The sequence below is a fragment of the Cnephaeus nilssonii genome, assembly GCF_951640355.1.
Source record: "Cnephaeus nilssonii genome assembly, chromosome: 6".
NCBI classification, from domain to species: domain Eukaryota; kingdom Metazoa; phylum Chordata; class Mammalia; order Chiroptera; family Vespertilionidae; genus Cnephaeus; species Cnephaeus nilssonii.
In genome coordinates this window covers 7,421,815-7,442,652 of record NC_137077.1, presented here as the reverse complement: position 1 = coordinate 7,442,652, position 20,838 = coordinate 7,421,815, and positions in this window count along the sequence as shown.

Genomic DNA, 20,838 nt, shown 5'->3' with positions numbered 1-20,838 from the left:
GGCAGGTATGATGCCATGGGATCTAGGAAAAGGAGCCCTCACCCCCGACCGCCATCCTTCACCCCCTGCTCGGGGCTCCAGCCTGGGACTGCCCCTGCTGCTAAGGGGGTTGTATTAGCTCTGGAGGCCAGACTGCATGGGGCAGTGGAAGAACTTGGAGTCTGGAGTTAGAAAACTAGCTTAAGAGTCCCAAGGACCTTGGGAATGGTGCCCTAATTTCTTCATCTGGGAAATGGGACCAGTGGTAACGATTCCCTCAGATTAATTGATACCAAGCGCCTGGGACTATGTGGTCCAGACAGAGTGCTCAGGAATGGTGTGAGGTGGCAGCATCTCTAACCCATTTGTGAGACCTGGCCCGGCTCCTCCAATCTCCTCCATCCTTTCACCTCCCCCAGCTCCTCCTCCCCCCACCCCCACATACACATGGCCTTCCAGGCACACTCCCCTTCTTCCTCAGGCTCGGCTGTGGTCTCCGCTCTCCCACACCTCCCTTTGTCTTCCTGTACAGATCCACGTGGAGATGCTCTGCAAAAGGGCATCACTGAGATAATGCCACACACGCCAGCTGCTTTTTAGCATCTCTTTCTCTTTGGCTTGGCTCCCTTCTCCCTATGCATATCACTCTCCCGTCCCCTTCATCCATGTTAACAGCCTGTGTATTTCTGCATGTCTGTACAATCATCAACAAAATAGCCATGCAGACAACATGCACACATGAACACACTCCTGCACCTGTCTATACACACATTCACGAGTGGAGGTCCGTCACTGTTTCCCAGAATGGGACTATGTGAGGCACCCTTTCTGCATGTTGCCTTGTCATTAAACAACAACTCACATGGGATGCTGTCTGAGTCAGCTGCCATAGCTTAATTCATTCTTCCAATGGCAGCATAATCTTTCGTAGTGATAAGTACTATCAATTCTTCACCTGGTCTTCCATTGACAGGCATTTGTTTCCTGTCTCCCCTCCCTCCTGCTATAAACAGTGCTGCAATAAACATCTTTGTATATACATCCCTCTAACTGGAGCTTTTATTTCGATAGAAAGATCCCCAGGAGTGGAATTGCTCAATCGAAGGTTATATGTATTTTTTTTATTTCAGTCGATGTTGCCAGATTGCTTTCCAAAAATGCTGCGATACATCACATTTTCTCCAACAATTCATGAGCCTACGATTTCTTCGCAGCCACGCCAGCAATAGGTGTTAGATTATTATTTTTTTTATTACTTCCCAGTCTGATGGGGAGGAAATGAAATCTCATAGTTACTTTAATTTCAAGTTCCAGTAAGCCAGAGTTTGTGCGTCTTTCTGTATGTTTGTTGGCCATTTGGATTTGCGCTGTGTCTCGCCTGGTCTTATCCTTCGCCTAACTCCAACCCTCCTCTTCATTTCTTAGCACTTTAGTAATTAACCTTTTATTTCACATCTCTGTTGCAAATAGTTTTGTACTCAGATTTCTTGTTGTTGTTTTTTTAAAATAAATATGTTTTTATTGATATCAGAGAGAGGAAGGGAGAGGGAGAGAGGGAGAGCAACATCAATGATGAGAGAGAATCATGGATCGGTTGCCTCCTGCATGCCTCCTACTGGGAATCAAGCCCGAAACCTGGGCATGTGCCCTCTCCAGGAATTAAACCCTGACCTCTTGGTTCATGGGCTGATGCTCAACCACTGAGCCACACTGGCCAGGCTATCTTGTTTTTATATGACTCTATGAATGATATCTTTTGCCATAAAAAATAATATTGTGGAGTAAATGAAATTTTTTTCAAATAGGACTTGCTTGTTTTTTCATGCCCTGAGACTGCCCTTGTCATTTTTGTTTTTTTTGCATTTTCTTCCAAGATATTTATTATCTTAATTTTTTGGCTGTTAAATCCTTAATCTGTCTGAGGTTTATTTATGGATATGATATAAAATGAAGTTTTAACTTTCTTACAAAAGATAGCTGGTTGTGCAAGTTTCATTAATTAAACAATTACTCTTTTTCCAACTGAATATCATTTCTGCCACATACTGGCTTCTCATGAAGACGCTGATTGGTTTCTGATCTCTCTGTTCTGCTCTATTGAGCTGTGTATCGCTTCCTTACCAGCACCATTTGGATTTGATTATAGGGGCCTCAATATGTTCTGATCTCTAATAAGCCAAGTTCTTCCCCAATATTCCTCTCTTTCACAGTATCTGGTTATTGCTATCTTCATTCTTCTACACGAACTTTGAAATTATTTTATTCAGTGATGTCTTAGTCACCACTGGATCCCAGCGACTTACATGGGTTCAAACACGCAATAAGGGAGCAGGGGATATTTGTTGAATGTTGTTGCTTTCCTTCCCCTTCCCCAATGGGTCCTACCCCTCCACCTCCAGGACTATCAAAGGTATCAAATACTAATATTCAAGCCAAAAGCAGGTACCATAAAAATGTGTGTGGAGTACAAATCTAACTGACTAGAGAAAGGGTTGTCAAATTTGAGACCCTTGAGCAAAGAGATAAGGCGCTCACTTATGAAACACCTGTTTATTGAAGCCCACTGTATGCTAGACCTCATTCTAGGTCTGGGGACATAGTGGTGGCGAAGGCCAAGACAGAAACTTGATTTTTAAGGTGTGAGGATGGTATTGTGTTTATTATTTTTTGGTGTGATAATGATATTGTGGTTATGTTTAAAATAAAGAGTCCCACTTTTAGAGATATATACTGAAATATTTACAGATAAAATTATATGAAGAATGGAGTTAGTTTCTAAATAAGCTAGGGTTGGGGAAATGGATGAAGTAGAAACAAAATAAGATTGGCCATGAATTGATAATTATGGCAGCTCAGTGATGGTTTAATGGGGATTTATTAGACTAGTCTCTCTACTTTTGTCTATATTTGAAATATTCCATAATAAAAATGTTTTAAAAATGCATACGGAGCTTATTATGTTTCAGGCATTAGTCTGTTTGCCTTACATCCATTAATTCATCAAATCCTCAAAATAGCCCTGTATTGGCTATACCAAAATACCATAGCCTGGGTGGCTTAAACAACAGGCATTTTTATTTCTATTTCTTACAGTTCAGGAGGCTGGAAAGTTCAGATCTTGTTCCTGGTGAGGTCCCTCGTTCTGGCTTGCAGGTGGCCACCTTCTCTCTGTGTCCTCCCATGGGGGAGACAGAGACAGAGCAAGCTCTCTGGTCTCTTTCTATGTGGGAACTAATTCCATTGTGAGTGTTACTTCCAAAAGCCCCGCCTCTAAATACAACCACACTGGGGGTTAGGACTTGAACACTTGAAGTGTGTCTGGTGGTGGTGTGGGGGGGCGGGATGGAGAGGGCATAATTCAGTCCATAGTAATCCCTATGAGGTAGCATTATCATTCCAGGTGAGAAAATTGAGGCCCCACAAGATTTGGTACCTTGCCCAGGATCCCAGCTAGTAAGTAGCAGGGCTGCCTGGCCCCAGGACCTTGCTTGCAAACACTATGTACTGCTTTTATATCTTCTACATCTACTATTCATGGCAATGAATTTATCAGTAAATTTCTATAATAATAAAAGCGTTATATGCTAATTAGACCAGACAGCTGAATGACCTTCCGGACATCATTCTGGATGTCCTTCTGGCCAAAGCCTCTGTAGCAGGGGCTGAGGCAGAGGTGGTTAGGGGGTGACCAGGCAGGCAGGCAGAGTGGTTAGGGGCAATCAGGCAGGCAGTCAGAGGCAGTTAGGGGAGATCAGGCAGGCAGAGGGGTTAGGGGCGATCAGGCAGGCAGGCGAATGATTAGGGGCGATGAAGCAGGCAGGCAGGCAGAGTGGTTAGGGGCAATCAGGCAGGCAGACAGGTGAGCAGTTATGGGCCAGTGGTCCTGGATTGCAAGAGGGATGTCCGAGGGGTCCCAGATTGCGAGAGGGTGCAGGCCAGGCCAAGGGATGCGCCCCCCCGCCCCCCGCCGCCCCGTGCACAAATTTCGTGCACCGGGCTTCTAGTACATATATAATTTTATATAGCAGGAAGGATCATGAAAGATAAAACAAAAGTAAGACTGTGGAGCAGAGAGAGAAGACTGGTAGTGGGGAGGATGGATTGATGGTGGGGTCCCCCTTCAGCAAGGGGTCCAGAGAAGGTCCCTCAGAGAAGCTGGGGGAGCCGAGACCTGAATGCAGGTGCATAGACTGCATGGAGATCTGGGACAGCTGTCTAAGCAGAGGGACTAGCAAGTGTACAGATTCTGAGATATACACAGGAAGGTCTGTGGGGCCAGACACAGCTGAGCAGGACGCGGGCAGTAAAGCAAAGCAGTGGGACCAGATCTTCCTGCAGGTGGTCAGGCATCGATAGGTTCACAGAAAGGAACTAAGATAGTGCAGTAAGATCATAACGATTTATTGGATGTATTAGCTCAATGATCATTTAAATACATTTCCTACATTTTGTAGTGTGAAATTCATTTATAACAGAGGAATAATTTAATTCTGAAGCCAAATGAACTGCTTTTTGCCTTCATGCAAAGTCACCCACTTTTGATTTTTTTTTTTTTGCATAACTTAATTCAATTTTTCTGCTCTTGTCACATTTTCTCCAGCTCCTCCACACTTTTTTTCTGGGTGGTTATAATGTTATTATCTTATTATTGGTCACTAACCAGGGATAATTCACTTTTCCAATTGATCTATGCTGCTCATAAAATGCCAAATCAACTGGAAGCCCCGGAAGCCAGTGGTTAGTGAGTCCTGAAAGCCAATGTAGACAGAAAACTGTGTGCGATGGGCAGGGGACCAGGAGGTGATGACCTTCCACGTGTCGAATTTCTCTGGGTTGAACAGTCCCAACGTCAGAGGAGCATCCACAGGGCAGATTCTCTAGGGCGCAGGTGGTGGTAATGGCTTGTATCAGACTCTTGTTGTGTGTGCTTAATATTTTACACGGTCCATGCTAGTTCATATTTGCTCTAAGTCAGTCTCTGACAATGTCAAGTTCAATGGATTCTGTAGCTAAAATGTGCTCAAGCACAATGTTTCCCTTGGGAAAAAAAAGGCTGGCAACACATGCACATTTGTAGTGTAGCCTGCACATGAACCACACTGATTTGGGTAAAATGGGAATGTGTACATAGAGGTCACTAGGCCCTTCTGCCATTCTGGCTTGAACCTGGAGAATGTCAATCATAGAAGAACAAGGTTGAGGCACAGACAGTTGCTTGGTTCACTTTAAGGTAGAATCACCCCTGAAGTTGCGTGTGAGCTGGAAGAAAAAAGGGTGAAGATGGAACACTGAATGGACTAAAAGGAGAAGCTATAAAATAACATTTTTTCTTTAGGTGGGAGGAAGCCATTAAAAATGACAAATTTATTAATGAGAGTTCCTGGTTTCTCCTTTCAGACTGTCAGCTGATTCTTGATTAGTTTTTTTGGTTTTTTTTTTGGTGGGAGGGGGGGAGCTTTGGGATACAGAAGCGAGAAGAAAGAGGGAGAGGGAAATGGACAGGAAGTCTCTGTTTGGGGCCCAGGAGGAATTTTTCAGGGCGTTGAAGGAAAGCATGGTGCAGGAACTTCAGGGAGGATGAGAAAGGCAGTGGGAACGGAAAGGTGGATTTTAAGAAATACTGATTCAGATTATGTGTCCCTTTATGATGCTTGAAGAACATAATTAAGGAACTTGAGTAACCTTGAGATTTTGGGTGTTGGGTTGATTCTCTGTCTACTACACCTCCTATGGACTGGACCAGGTGGGCCATGGCTTTAACAGGCTATAAGGGCCAGGAGGGGGTGCTGGGGGAAGCTGCTCTGATAGCATGGTAGATTGGCCAAAGATTGGGTGAAAGGTCATGCCAAACCATACAATTCAGACATCAGAATTTGTCTTTTTGTTTTAGGTGTTAGGTAAAAAAAAAAAAGCCAGAAGAAACAAATAGCCATAGATAGAGGGTCAAGAGGCCTACATATTTGCCATTGCTTCACTAGGTGGTCCCTTCCTGCATTCAATAGATTGAGCAAGCCATTCTATATCCCAGGCCTGAGCTAGGAGCTGGGCATTTAAAGATAAACTGGTCATCCTTCTGGGTAATTTTGAGCTGTGTGTTGATGACAGAATAGGAGCTTATATACAGACAATGGAAGGAAGGGAATGTTAGGCAGAGGGAACAGCATGTACAAACACTTGGAGGCTTAAAATGGCAGTGAGTCTTTCAAAAGAAGAGAGCAGTTTAATGGGCCTCAAATCTAGAAAGCATGTGGTTGGGAAAAAAAATGTGATTAATTTTTCTATTGTTGCCAGTAAGGATGTTTCCCTTTTTCACGATTATAAATAATGCTGAAGTGAACAACTTGGTACATAAAATGGTTTCCAGGTTTTGCTGTAGGATAGATTCCTAGAAAAGGAAATCATAGTGACTTTCAATAGGGGCGTAACTTTGTGGCCTGGGCCCTGGAACTTTGGCCAAGCCACAGCCTCCTCGGGGTTTTTGTTTCCTCATCTCTCAGAACATCGACCCCAGGAACAAAAACGGCCTTTCTAGCTGTCACACCAGACATCAGATGGCATCCTCCAACGGTGCCTGGGTCAAGATTCTAGAGAGATTGGGACTCCTACTGATGCAGAAAATTGCTCATTTTTCATTTCATTTCATTTTTTAGTTAGTGAGTTCAGAAAGCCAGTGTAGACAGAAAACTGTGTGCGACAGGCGGGGGACCAGGCATCCATGAGTCGAATTTCTCTGGGTTGAACAGTCCCAACGTCAGAGAGCATCCACAAGGGGATCCCCACGCCACAGCTGTGTGACCTTGGCCAAGTCTCCCCACTCACTGGGTCTCCGTTTGCTCACCTGTCACAGGGAGGGGCCACTGGGCTCTCCCTTAGAGCGGCATCACTGCAGGGACAGAGTGAGCCAGAGCAGGTAGAGGGCAATCACCGTCATCATTGTCACCTCATTTAATAACTACCCTTAAGATTGGGACCCCAGGGGCCCCAAGACGCCCCCTGGTGTCTTTGACCTGAAAGAGGGACATTTATGTTGCCGCAGGCCCCGTGGCTGTGCAGAAGCACTAGCGGCTGGCATGGGTGCAGGTTCCACAACTTACACAGCTCTTTATTCTACGTGGTACGGAGCTACCCCTCACGTACCCTAGAGCCTTACAATTCAGACATCAGAAAGCATCTGCTGCGGGTTAGAGAGGCTGACCCTCAACCCACAGAGGAGGATGTGGAGGCTGAGCGAGTCATACTTGGGTCCTAGCCTCTGGGGTGACCCCAGGGGGAGTGGTGGGGTGGGGGTCCGAATAGGCTCTATACCCTCTCCCGGTCCCCTTGGCTCTGCCTCCTGCTCTCTCTGCGTCCTGCAGAAGGTGGAGTCCTCCTGAATGAGGCTTGGGAACGCTGCCACCGTTCAATGAGCTAATGGCGAAATTGGAAACTCAAGGGCTGGTCGCGGAGGGAGGAAAAAAAGACAGGCTTTGATTCATGGGCAGGAGGCTCAGTGAATGGGGAAGACTCATCCTGCGGTAATCGTAATCGGAGGAACCGCCTGAGTGGCACGTCCTTCGTCCTTGGAGCAGAGTCCCTCCCAGAGAGAGGAAGGTCACGCCAGGGAGACCTCGGTTAGCAGGTTAGAATCAGGAGCAGACAGGGGAGGGGAGGGAGCGCCCCCTGAGCGTGGAGCACAGATCTGGGCCCACATCCCAGCCCTGCCGTGGGAGCAACCCTGGTGAGCCTCCTCTCGAAGTGGGGGTGGTAGTACTTGTCATCACAGGGCTCCCCTGAGAAGGGTGTGTAAACAGCTGATAGGAGCTGGGCACAAGATATGGGCCCACAGAATAAAAACACTGGGGAGCTGATTTCTGGTGGAAAGTAGCTGAAGTCATAGAAATGTTTCATGTCTGTGGGTTACCATTCATGGGGGCTTTCCCATACAGCCTCTCGCCTGTTCTTCATATAGACTCCATGAGCTGGGCGCTATGATCACAGAGCAGGCGAGGATCTAGGGATCAGAGAGGGGCAGTGATTTGTCCCACGTCACACAGCTAGTAGATGGCAGGACTGGGCCTTCAGTTTGGATCTGCTGCTTCCAAATCCCTGCTCCGTCTGAATTTGGGAGGAAATGAAAACTGAGAATAGAGGAGGAGAAGCATTACAGTGTGAGGAGAGTGTTACTGTACTGTGATCAGTTCTAGAGGTTTCTTCAACCCTTCTAACTGCTGCATGTCTTTGCAAGCATGCTCTGTGATAGGAAGGCAACTGGGCTGCTGTGAGAAAGACTTCCACTCACCAATTTTCTGGTTCACATATCAGTTTCCCAAATTAATAGAGGCTTCCTTGGAGTACTGGGAGGATGGTAAGAAAGCTTTCCAGCCTGAAATGGGGCGATAATAGTAATTAATGAAGCGGGTTTGGGTGAGCAGCCTCAGCTTGCAGGGTAAACAGGAAAGGTGATATTATGTTTTATTTTTTCTAATAACTGCTCCCACTGTGCTCTATTGAGTCTCATCCTTCTTGCTGGGCAGCTGAAGAACACCGCAGGCCGATTCCACAATTTTCCCGTCACTTTCAGTTATTAAAAAGAACAGCCTCATTTTGGTTATTAAGACTCAATCCTGTTCATTTTAAAATGCCAATCTCGTGTGAAACTTGGAGCATCTCTCTGGGGTTGCGTGTGTGCATTCCTGCCCACACACATGTGTGTTTGTGTGCATGTGCATGCATGAGCACATGCACATGTGCTTGTGTGTGTGTGTGAATCCTCTCGGGTCCGGGAGAAAGGTGCCTCCTCGTGTGCCTGCCTCTGCAGAGCGGGCTGTGCCGCCCGTAGGCTCAGCCCTGCTGCCCCACCTGCAGGCAGCCCCTGCCCCATATGTCTGTTCAATACACAGTGTCTGTGAGGGTTAGGGTTAGGGTCAGGCTCTTTAGGGAGCGGGTGTTGATCAGATGCGGTGCAGGCTCAAACGCCCCCTTCTCCTCTCAGTTCTCAGGGGCAGCGGGGGGTCCACCTTGCATCTCTGACTGCCAGGGCCTTGGTCTTGGGAGTGGGCCAGGGTGTTGACCTACGTCCTCTCCGCCTCCTTCCATGTCCGCTCAAGCTTCGGAAACCCACGGGCTCGTGTCACACCAAGCCCTGGGCACCCTCCTCTCGGTCCCGGGGTCTCCTCTGTCCCTTTCTCCATGTGCCCTGCGATCTTCAAGCCTGGTGGCAGCTGCAAAATACACCATCACAGTTACTCCTCCCCGGACTCATGGGGAAGCGTAGGCCCAGACTGTGGATGAGTAAGCTGAGGCTGAGGGCTGTCACTGGGGAATCGTGGAAGGTGCTTGGGTTCCACTCAGTGTTCGCCCTTCAGCAGGGCAGTCGCTGGTTGCTCCTGATTCACTTCAAGGCAAACACAGAAGTACTGGAGTCTTCCAGAGATAGCCATTAGATTTACAAAATAACACATGCACTCTTCTTACCAATATGGGTTTGATCCCGCTCCTGTAAAAGTAACCCTGGCTCTGTGATGCTAACGGGGACTTCACCTCCGTCCTGGGCCATGCCTGGGTCCTTGGGGGCAAAGTGTTCTCCTCACAAATGCCCTCTGTACATGGATGACCCCCAGATTTTGCACCCAGTCCGAGCCCTCTCCTGCACTCCAGACTCACACCTACACCAGCCTTCTCACCTCCATGTGGGTGTCGGATAGCCACTTCCTACTCCATACATTTAGACCCTTGGTCTCGCCCTAGCTGGTTTGGCTCAGTGGCTAGAGCATTGCCCAGTGGACTAAAGGGTCCTGGATTCGATTCCGGTCAAGGGCACATACCTCAGTTATGGGCTTGATCCCTGGCCCTAGTCAGGTTGAATGCGGAAGGCAAACCATGTGTCTCTCTCACATCAATGTTTCTCTCTCTTTCTCTCTCCCCCTCCCTTCCACTCTCTCTAAAAATCAAAGGAAAAATATTCTCGGGTGAGGATGTACAAAATCCTATACAATAAAAGGGTAATATGCAAATTGACCGAATGGCAGAATGACCGGTCACTATGATGTGCACTGACCACCAGAGGGCAGATGCTTAGTGCAGGAGCTGCCCCCTGGTGGTTAGTGTGCTCCCACAGGGGGAGCACCACTCAGCCAGAAGCCGGGCTGACAGCTGGTGAGTGCAGCGGCAGTGGTGGGAGCCTCTCCCGCCTCTGCGGCAGCGCTGGGAGTGAGCCTAAGCCAGCAGTCGGATATCCCCCAGACTGCAAAAGGGTGCAGGCTGGACTGAAGGACACCCCCCCACCCCTGAGTTCATGAGTGTTGTGCACTGGGCCTCTAGTAAATAAATATAAACCCTTGGTCTCCTCCACTAGCCCTGCTTCTCTTGTAGTGTCCTCCCCGTGATAACCAGCAACTCCAGCCTTCCGACGCCCAGCCCCAAAGCTCCAGAGTCATCGTGGGCTCCTCTCTCCATCTCACACACCCCAGCAAATCCATCAGGAAATTTTATATTCCAAATTGATCGCTTCTCCCTGCTTTCACCCTTGTTTGAACCACCATCCTCTCCTACTTGGATGATCCTATTAGCTTCTAATGGGTCTCCTTCTCCATCCATTTCCAGCAAAATGGCTGGGATGGTCTTCTTAAGACATAAATCCGACCATGCCACCTCCCTGCCTGAAGTGGTGACTCTCCACTTCAGTCCCATAACAGTCAAAGGTCTGAGGAGGTCTCTCCAGGGTTCTCCAGGCTTGGCCTCATATCTCACAGTTCTCCTCTGACACTCTGCTCAGCCACACTAGTCACCTTGCTGTTCCCTGGCACACCAGGCACACTTCTGCCTCAGGGCCTTTGCACTGGCTGCTCCCTCTTGACCGATGTACACACAGCTCATTCCATCACCTCCATTGAGTTCTACTTCTTCCTCCCTGACCACACTAAGATTGTATCACTCACACCCCTCACCCCAAACTCCAACCCACCTTACCCCACTTTTTCTTTGCTTCTGACATCTTACACAATTTACTTAAAGGGAATTAGAATGGCCCTTTGTTGTCTGACTCATGACATGAGCATGTTGGCTCCTCAGGGGTGAAGCTCTTTCCTGTTTTGCTTACCCACATGCCATAAGCTCTGGAATCCTGCCTAGCACACGGTGGACACTGTGAATGCAGCCCTAATAGCTTTTCTCTAATCCTCAACTTTCCCCCTGAAACTTCGGGCAGGAGAGCATCAGTTCACTCCACTGCACAAGGTATTATTAAAATCTCCAGGTGATCCACGCTGCTGACCTGACCCCCTGCTCCCACTTCCAGGCTCATCTCATCTCATTCTATCCTGTTCTCACCTTCAGGCTCCACCACTATCAAAGCCCTTGCAGGCTCCGGCTCTGTCATGCCTCAGGGCCTTTGCATGTGCTGTGCTTCTTTCTGCCTGGTGGGCCCCTGGGTGTCCTTCAAAGCCCTGATTAGGTGTTGCCTCTCCCCTGAGGTCCTCCATGATACTCTCACCCGCCTCAGTCCTGGAAGACTCCTTCCTTTCTTCCTTGAGGTGACTATTGTACTTGTGTGCATCTCTCTGCATGGGCCCCATTGTCTTACTGGGGCTCATCTCCATGTCCATTGCACCATCAGACTGTGAGCTCCTTGAGGGTGGAGGCTGGGCTCTGGCTCTGTGTCCCGAGCCGGCCTGGCACATGGCAGTTGTTCAGTCGGTGTTTGTTTGCTGCTGACGATAGAGCAAATCTGAAATAAGCCAGGAGAGAACAAAGACTGTTCTAAAGACCCTTCAAGGTCACCGCTGGCAGGGAACAAACAATGTCTTATTATTTGATCATTTATTTATACTCTATTTTCAAATAGGATTTGGGGCAGCCTGAGATGAAAGGCACAGATACGGCAGAAACAAAGCCTGTGTCTTGAATGTCTCCCTCTCCTTCTACTACTGGCTCTTCCTTACTGGTGTATAAACACCCCCTCTGGTTTGTTGTCTTAATAAAAGCAGTGCAAACCCTCCCGCAGCTCCGTGTCCCTATGCAGCTCGCACCTCTACGCCAGGCCTTCAGGATTGCCTTCGCTCATACCCACCTCCTCATGCCACCACGGGCCTGCTCTGTGCCACCAAATACAGTGGACACTTCAGACCTAACTCACATCGACCCCTCTTCCCTTTTTGAACACAGGGCAAGTCAGGTGGCTCGGAGTCCCCTACCCAGCTCGTCCACTTACTGTCCCCGCCACTGGGGGGCAGTCACGCTGCCTCTCTGAGCATCCTTTTTTATGTCTATCTGGAGAGGAAGGTGCCACTCACCCGAATCCATCGTGATGCTGGTAAGGAAGTCCTCCTTGGACAGGGAATGAGGCTTCCCACCCCGCATTCTCATTTCTTGGACCCAGGAGAGATCTGTCAATCGGCTGGAGCCAGGAGTTGGGCATGTGGTTGGAAGGAGATAGGTTCAGGAACCAACCAAGGTGGCTTGCTGCTGGGGACTGTGGAGGGACATCCTGGCCAGAGGGCAGCTGTGTGATGGGGTCCTCCTCTGGAAACCTGTGGCCAGAGGGCAGAGACTCACCCAGAGAACTGACCAGCTCAGAGCCTGTGCTGGGGATGGGGGGGGGGGAGGGGGCAGGGCTGATCGTCAAACCCATCACCCACAGTCAGTGGCATGACAGTGGCAGGATGGGTCACCAGCTCTTGAAGGTGGATAGGCTGGACCCTCTCTCCTCTTCGAGGAAAGGAGAGCTCACATTGATTAAGCACCTACTGTGTGCCAGACATTCTTCTCAGTGCTTTACATTCACGACCGTTTTAATTTTTTTAAATTTATTTGTATTGATTTCAGAGTGGAAGGGAGAGGGAGAGATAGAAACATCAGTGATGACAGAGAATCATTGATCAGCTGCCTCCTGCATGCCCCCTACTGGGGATCGAGCCTGCAACCCGGGCATATGCACTGACTGGGAATCGAACCATGACCTCCTGGTTTATAGGTCGACCCTCAACCACTGAGCCACATTGGCCAGGCTCATTCATGATCATTTAATTCTCACAATAGCCCTGGCAGGAATGGCTGGCCATTGTCCTGATTTCACAGGTTAAGAAATCAAGAGTCAGGGAGCTTAACATTTGAAAAATGCAGTAAAAGTACAATGACAAGGAGGATGCACAAAAATCCTCATTTCTAAGGCCAACAGCTTATTTTTGAACTCTCAGTTGAGCCACATCATTAACTCTCCTAGGACCATAAGACAGAAGGGAAAGAGGCATGGACTGGGCTCAAAGTTCAGAGTCCAATACTTATAGATGAGTTGTACAAGCCACATTCACCTCTTAAAGACTCCATTTTCTCATCTGTCAAATGGGCACAATCATGATCTCCCAGGGGCAAGAGAGAGAGCTTTACAAACTCTCAAGGTCTGAGTATCTTCTTTGGTTAAGCTGCTGTCATCTCTTGTTTAGATGTTTCTTCAGGGTCTTCTCATGTTTACTCCTACTCCTTCCTCTGCAGCCTCTTCTCTGCACAGTAGCCAGATGGATTTTTTTTTTTGAAACAGAAGTCAGTTCATGTCACTTTTTGCTTAAAACCTTTAAATGGGTTCACATACATTCCTGGTACTTGTCTCCTGTCTCCTCAGGACCAGCTCTTGCCCCTGCCCCTACCTTTAGCTCTCTCTCTTCAGCCCTCTGGCCACCTTCCAGGTCCTTCATTACACTATGCTCTTTCCTGCCCCAGGACCTTTGCACATGCTCACACTGCTACCTGGAATATGCTTTTCTCATGCTCCTCGCCTGGACAACACATGCGCCTCCTACAGATTGCAACAGAACCTTCACTTTCTCAGGGATGTTCCCTCCTGCCTCCTCTGGGTCCTCCCTGGGTTCTCTCTTGTGGCCTTGTCCCTCATCCTGCACCAACTGTCACTGTGTTCTTAGTTGTGTGTGTGTTTGGTTTTGTCTTGTTTTGATGTCTGTCTCCCTCTTAGAATGTGAGCTTCGTGAGGACAAACACCTTGTCTGCTCTGCCCACCATCATGTCCCCACCGCCAGCACAGAGCCTGGCACAGAAAGGGCACTCGACACTTTTGAAGGAACGATGGTCCCTGCTGCTCCCTGGAGGCCAGAAACGGCTTGTTTCGGTCCAGGAGGAGTCTGTGGCTGCCGTTGTTAGCCAGCAGTAGTCGTAGAGCTCTTCTCACATCTCAGATCTCATTGAGCCCTCATGACATCTGAGCCTCAGTTTCTTCATTTGTAAGCTGGGACTACCTGGGGCTCCCCTGCAGCCCGGAAGGTTCGCTGTGATAGGTATGAAAGTGCGTGGCGTAGTGAAGGTATCTAAAACATGCCGTTTCCTCCCCATGTTACTAATGTCCTTGCTTTCCCCGTGGGTAATGTCTCTCCCATGTTGGAGATAAGGATGCTGAGGACCAGAGAAGTTAAGCAGTTGGCCTGGGAACACAGCAGCAGAACTGAGCACAATGTGGGTTCTGTGCATTGTGTGAGGTCGGGCTGGCCATCGGGGAGGGGTCCCGGAATCCTTTCTGAAGACGTGCGCAGAAAGGACCCACACCTGCTCACAGGCCCCAGGGAGGAGCACAAGGAGCTACTCTTCCCAGGATCCTCTGGTTCCCGAAGAGCAGCCCGCCCATCTCCTCCCTCCAGGTCCCTTCCTCACAGCCTGTCCGAGATGGCACTGTGGCCACCTCCACAGAGCCGGCCCCGATGAGGTTCTCCTCTCACGGGGACCCCTGGGATACTGCTCAGAAACTGACCTATATTAGTCGAAAGTGCTATTCGTCGCTGTGGTCCCTCCCACCCAGCTCGCAACCCCACCCTGCATAGACACCTCCCTCCATCCAAGGACGTTGTAAAAATAAAATGATCACAACCTGGCCCTCCGGGACCGCAGCTTTACAGCGTGTCCTGCTCCGAGGAGCCTTTCACAACCCAGTTTGAGGAAGAGAAAAGGCAGGGAGGAGGTGGCGAGGGGAGAGGGTGAGGCAGATACTCACAGATTTAAGGGGCGGGTGGATGAGATGAGGAAGGTGAGGGAGGAAGAGGCCAGGAAACAGAGACCAGAACAGGGACGAGGAGAAAAGTTAGCAGAAAGAGATCCAGGGGAGAGTACACGGTGGAAGGGACTAAATTCTCAGAGGAACCAGTGGAAGCCTCAGAGAGAACAGTAAGCGGATGGGAGTGGAGAACCAACAGGAGTCCTGGCAGAAAGCTGGTGAAAGGGGAAGGACCGGGTGAAGGGGGCAGAAGAAATGAAAAGCAGATCGTTGAAAATAGAAACAGAGAATGTGGAATAGGAAACCAAACTTAAAGGCTGGGGGGTTGGGAAGGAAGGGTTGGTTGGCAAGTCAGAAAGCAAGTTCAGGCAGGCTGGGGGTGGGGTGGTGGTGGTGGTGGTGGGGTAGCTGGGGACCTTGGGCAGCGACTGGACAGCCTCTGAGAGCTGGACGGCGCTGTAGCCGCAGACCAGGCGTGTCCAACCTACAGAGCCTGGCTCCTCTGCAGGGCCTCTCCCCGTCTTCACGCCGGCCCCATCCTGCCAGCGCCCCCCTGGCAGTCCTGAAGCTGGTTGCTCAAGAGCAAACTGCCCCTGAGGCCCAGGCCAAATCCACTGAGTCGATTGCTCTCTTCTTCAACCTTCACGCAGAGGATCTGGGGCAGCCACAGGTTCTGTTGGGCATTTGCAGTCTCTCTGGGGTCCATCCTGAAGTTTGCCTTTGAATGTGCATTAAAACACGCAGTGCACTCAGAATTACCGTCATTCCTTTCCCCCTTCCTTCAGTTCTCACCAGTCAACAAGTATTAATTGAGCACCTACTATTAAAATGCAGCGCCAGGCCTCTGCAGTGAACAAGACACACAAAGTCCTGCCTCGTGGCACTTGTAGTTCCTTTTCCCCCCGCCCCCTCCCATCTTTGCCTCCTCCCTTCTTTTTGTTCTCATTCTCTTATTCACCCCCAGGTGCATCGGCTGTTTTTGCTGCTTTGCAAACTGTTCCAAATTTAGGGAAGGGCCAAACAACAATAATCACTTATTATTATTATGATGTCTCATGGTTCTGGGGGTGACTGGGCTCAGAGTGGTCGTCCCCACCCAGGGCCTCATTGGTCACAGTTAGACGGCTGCTGGCGTCCTTTTGAAGGCTTCCCTGGCATGTCTGGTGGCCGTGACCTCTTCTGGAGCTGGCAGTCAGTGTGCCTACATGTGGCCTCTCCATCTGGGTGGGCTTCCTCACAGCATGGTGACTGAGTTCGGAGAGGCTGTTTTGCCTTTTATGACCTATCTTCAGGGGTCACTTCAAGTCACTTCCATTGTACTCCATTGGCAATCGTGTTACAGTCTAAGACTATTGGGTGCAAGTAGGGATATGTCTCCTTAGGCAGAGTTCCCTGGGTATAACTCCTTGAGAACCACTCCTCTCAGTAGGAAGATCTGTGAGTTGAAGAAACAAGTTCCTCGTCCTCCCTCCCCCCCCCCCCCCCCCAGGAAACAATGGTGGGACAGGCACAGAATAACCACCGTAGACACTCCCACTAAAGGGGGAGATGTGGAAGGCACATAGCAGTCACTGGTCCATAGCAATTCTGAAATCCACGTGGGCACATGTGGCCCATTCGTTGATTAGTAATCAGTTCTGCCCTCTGGGGTTTTGGTTCTTTCTTCTGAGTCACCCTGGTATTTCTATAATAAATGACCAGTGTTTGCAGCTCAGTAATTTTCTTAGCCTTCTTCCTGCCCACCGACATTTGAGGGTCCAAAGGGCTCTCTTTTCATTTGGTGTTCTCTCTGATCCTTCATTCATAGCCAGAACAATTCCTTTAAAAGTTTTGTGGGTTTCTTATGAATCGATTTTTAATTCATTCCATTTTACAAATATATCCCCATAAATCTTTTTTTTTACCTTGGGTTCCTGGCAAGGCTGTTCTTCAATTTTTTTCAAAGAGCAATGGTTTAAAAGGATGGGTTTTTAGCACATGCTTTGAAGACCCTCATAAGGCCTTTGTCTGTCTGAGAGGGTCCATGGGGCACTTTAAATCTTTCTGAGGTCTTAACAAAAGGCTTTGTGGTAACACTCTTAGATTCATCTTTAAGCCATTTGACAGTGGCCCTGGCTCTGACCTATCTTTGCTTGAAAGTCAATTCTTCTTTTGGGAATTGTTTGTCATGTGGTTGGAGAGGAATGAGAAAAGTTTCACACCCCACAAACCTTGGCTCCTTTATATTTAATAGTTTGGCTTCTCTCCTTGACAGAGGCGGGATTTGCACCCAGAGCCACCAGTTCTCAAGGCCTGCCCTCTTGCTGAGGGACGCTGTTGCCTCTCCGCATGGTGGAGTGATAGAGTGATCAGGGGCGTCAGTAAGTCCTTCAGGAAGGGTGGTTCACGCAGGGGGGAGAAGGGAGGGTATTCCCAGCAGGGGAACCATGTGGATAAATGAACAGGAATGGAGGGACAGGCACAGTGTGTTAGAGGACAGCATGGCACCTGAGACCCTTCTGTCCCTCTCACCTTTGCCTTCTTCTTCATTCATCCAGTTCCTACTGCCTCTTCCCTGTGGCCACTTCCCTGTGGCCACTTTTTCTGCCCCTTCGTAGCATAAGCCCTACTATGTCCTCCATTCTTCGTTTCACTCTTCAACCCACTGGCTCACAGGGGTCCCATCTTCCCTATGAATGCCCTTCCCCATCTTGCCCACCTGGAGAGTGACTGACGTACCTGTCAAGGCCCAAGATGAAATGTTCCCTGCATCCTCAGGGAGCTTGCAGTCCAGCAGGAGGGACCCAGAATGAGCAGAGAATCACAAACAATTGTGCCAGTAAATTTGAAGTGACAACAATGATTAAATGCTCTGAAGGAAAGGGGCAGGGTAGGTGCTGTGAGCACATCTGAGAGAGATGATCTAACCCAGTGGTTCAGAGAAGGCTGCCTGAGGAGGTGACATTTGGGCAGAGACCTGAAGCACACCCAGATATGAGCCAGGTGGAAGAAGGATGAGCAGAGAAGAGTGTACCAGCAGGGGAACAGCCTGGGTAAAGGCCTGGGGTCGGAGGGAGCATACTGTCAGTCATGTCAACAAATAATGACATTATTATTATTATTATTATTATTATTATTATTATTAAACTAGAGGCCTGGTGCACGAAATTTGTTCACGGGGGCGGGGGAGGGTGTCCCTCAGCCTGGCCTGCACCCTCTCCAATCTGGGACCCCTTGGGGGATGTCTGACTGCCGGTTTAGGCACGATCCCACAGGCAGTCGGACCAGGGATCGGGCCTAAACCGGCAGTCAAACATTCCTCTCACAATCCGGGATTGCTGGCTCCTAACCGCTCAACTGCCTGCCTGCCTGATTGCCCCTAACCGCTTCTGCCTGCCAGCCTGATCACCCCCTAACCACTCCCCTGCTGGCCTGATTGACGCCTAACTGCTCCTCTGCCGGCCCGATTGCCCCAACTGCCCTCCCCTGCTGGCCTGATCTCGCCCCCAACTGCCCTCCCCTGAGGGCCTGGTCGCCCCCAACTGCCCTCCCCTGCTGGCCTGATCACCCACAACTGCCCTCCCCTGCCAGCCATCTTGTGGTGGCCATCTTGCGGCAGCCATCTTGTGACAACACAAGGGCAGTCATCTTGTGATGATGTCGCATGACACCACCTAGGCTTTTATTATATAGGATTATCAGCACACATTTCAGTGGCTTTCCTCCCTCGCAGTCTCACTTCCCTGTGCTTCTGGGATCACCTACAAATAACACCAGTGCCTGCACATTTGTCTCAGGGTAACCAGTAACCAAAACTAAGATACTATTAACTATCCCATTTAATAGATGAGGAAACAGGCACAGAAGAGTTAAGTAAACACAGAACTGCAAGTCTTGGAAACTGAAGCACCAACAGTGTGTGTGTGTGTGTGTGTGTGTGTGTGTGTGTGTGTGTGTGTGTGTGTTTGATGGACAACATGAAGCTGCTGAGGTGTGTGCAGGCCAGGACAAGGATTTAGGGTATAGGAGGCCTTTGAAGGGCTTTATGCATAGGGGGTGACATTCTGACTGATGTTGGGACAGTGTCACCATGGTGACTGAGGCAAACCTGGATTAGAGGGACTCAAGCAGATGCAAGGGATGGTTGGGGGCTTTGGGTATCATTTGGGGGGCCCTGGGGACCCATGAGGCAGGGGCACTGAGTTCACTCATGGGTCCCAGGAGCTCTGGGTGGCACCAGGAAGGCCAGGGAGTACCTGGGCATCAGAGGGGCTCCGTTCCCTGCACCAGCCCGCAGTGCTCATGTCTCAAAGGGGAGCACACATGTGGTGCCTCTTCTCCCCATCCCAGCCCCTTCCCCACCCTCTTTGATCACAGAGTTCTCCCTGGGACCTCTGTCAGGGAGGGTCTGTGCCTGCAGCCCAGCACCCCTGCTGCCTAGCAGCTCTGGCAGCTGCCATGGGAAGGCCAGCCAGGCCTCCTTACCATGCAGGTCCTGGGGGCCTGCACATGACTGGCCGGGTGCCGGCTGTTTCTGCCCCAATGCCCTGTGCGGCCCGCCCACCTGAGCAGATGGTCTTGAAAGCCAGTGCAGTCTGGACGAGGTCAGGAGGGTCTGCAGGCTCCACTGTCTCCTCCTCTGCCTCTGCTGAGCCTGCTGCCCTTGTCGCGGGTCTGGAGGGGCCCCGCACAGCATGGCCAGATGTGACCTGGAGTGACCCAGGCATCCAGTAGTGCTGGGTGTGCGCGATGGGGATCCCAGGAGCTCTGGTGTGTCCAAGGCGGGACTGAAGGGTGCGAGGGGGCAGGGAGGACTGTGAGCTACCCTGCAGATGCCCCTGATTGCACAGTGGCCCCTCACTGGGTGGCTTGTGGTGGTGGCTGAGCCCCCAAAGGAGGAGGTTAAGGGACTCACATTTGCTGAGGGCTTACCATGGCCTGGCCCTCAGTAAATGTTACCTTGGACTATTACCTGCCACTCCTCACCCCATCACAACCCCTACCTCCACCTTTCCTGGGATTCTTTCTCCAACCCCCAAAGTTCAGTGTTTAAGACACGGGTTTTCTCTGCTTGCACTGCAGGACGGCTGTGTCCCTGCAGGTCTGTCCTTAAACATTCCCAGCCATGGGTCCTTCCTGCACACCTGCTTCTCACTTGGACCTAAAGAGCACAGGTTCTATGTGGGTTCTACATCCTGACTAAACTTGAATAATCGGCTTCACCTCTCTGAGCCCCCGTTTTCACATCTGTAAAATGGGTAAAATCCTGGGCACTTGGGTGGCTTGCATATCTTGGCTATTATAACTAACACTCCATCAAAGATAGGAGAATCGCTGGGTTACCAGGCAGTTCCATTTTTTGTTTTTTGAAGGCCCTCCATACTGTTGAAAACTTTCTTTAATAGTAGCAAGAACCCACCAAGACCTGGCTCCTGTGTGCTCCTAATTTAAACACTGCCTTACAGAGGACACAGCCCCTAAGGAAGCTCTGGACTCAGCACCAGGAGCTCATCACAGTCCTTGTGTGGCCCCAGCCCGTGCTTACGGTTGGCATGCCTTTGTCAACTGGAGAATGGGCAGCTTTGGTACTTGGACCAGTTCTTTGAGCGCTTGTGCTCAACATAAGATGTCACGGTGCCAACTGGAGAGAGCGCGTCAAAGGCCAGCAAACCATGGTGCTGCCACCTGTGGCGTGAACCTAACCGGAGCCAGGCTGCAGCAGCCAGCACCCGCCTGTGCTCCACTTCCGTGTGCAGGGCCAGGCCCCACGTGTATCTTCATCTTAAACTTATTTGATTGATTGATTGATTTTAGAGAGAGGGGGGAAGGGGGAGAGAGAGAGAAGGAGAGAAACATCGACTTGTTGTTCCACTTATTTATGCATTCATTGGTTGCTTCTTATGTGTGCCCTG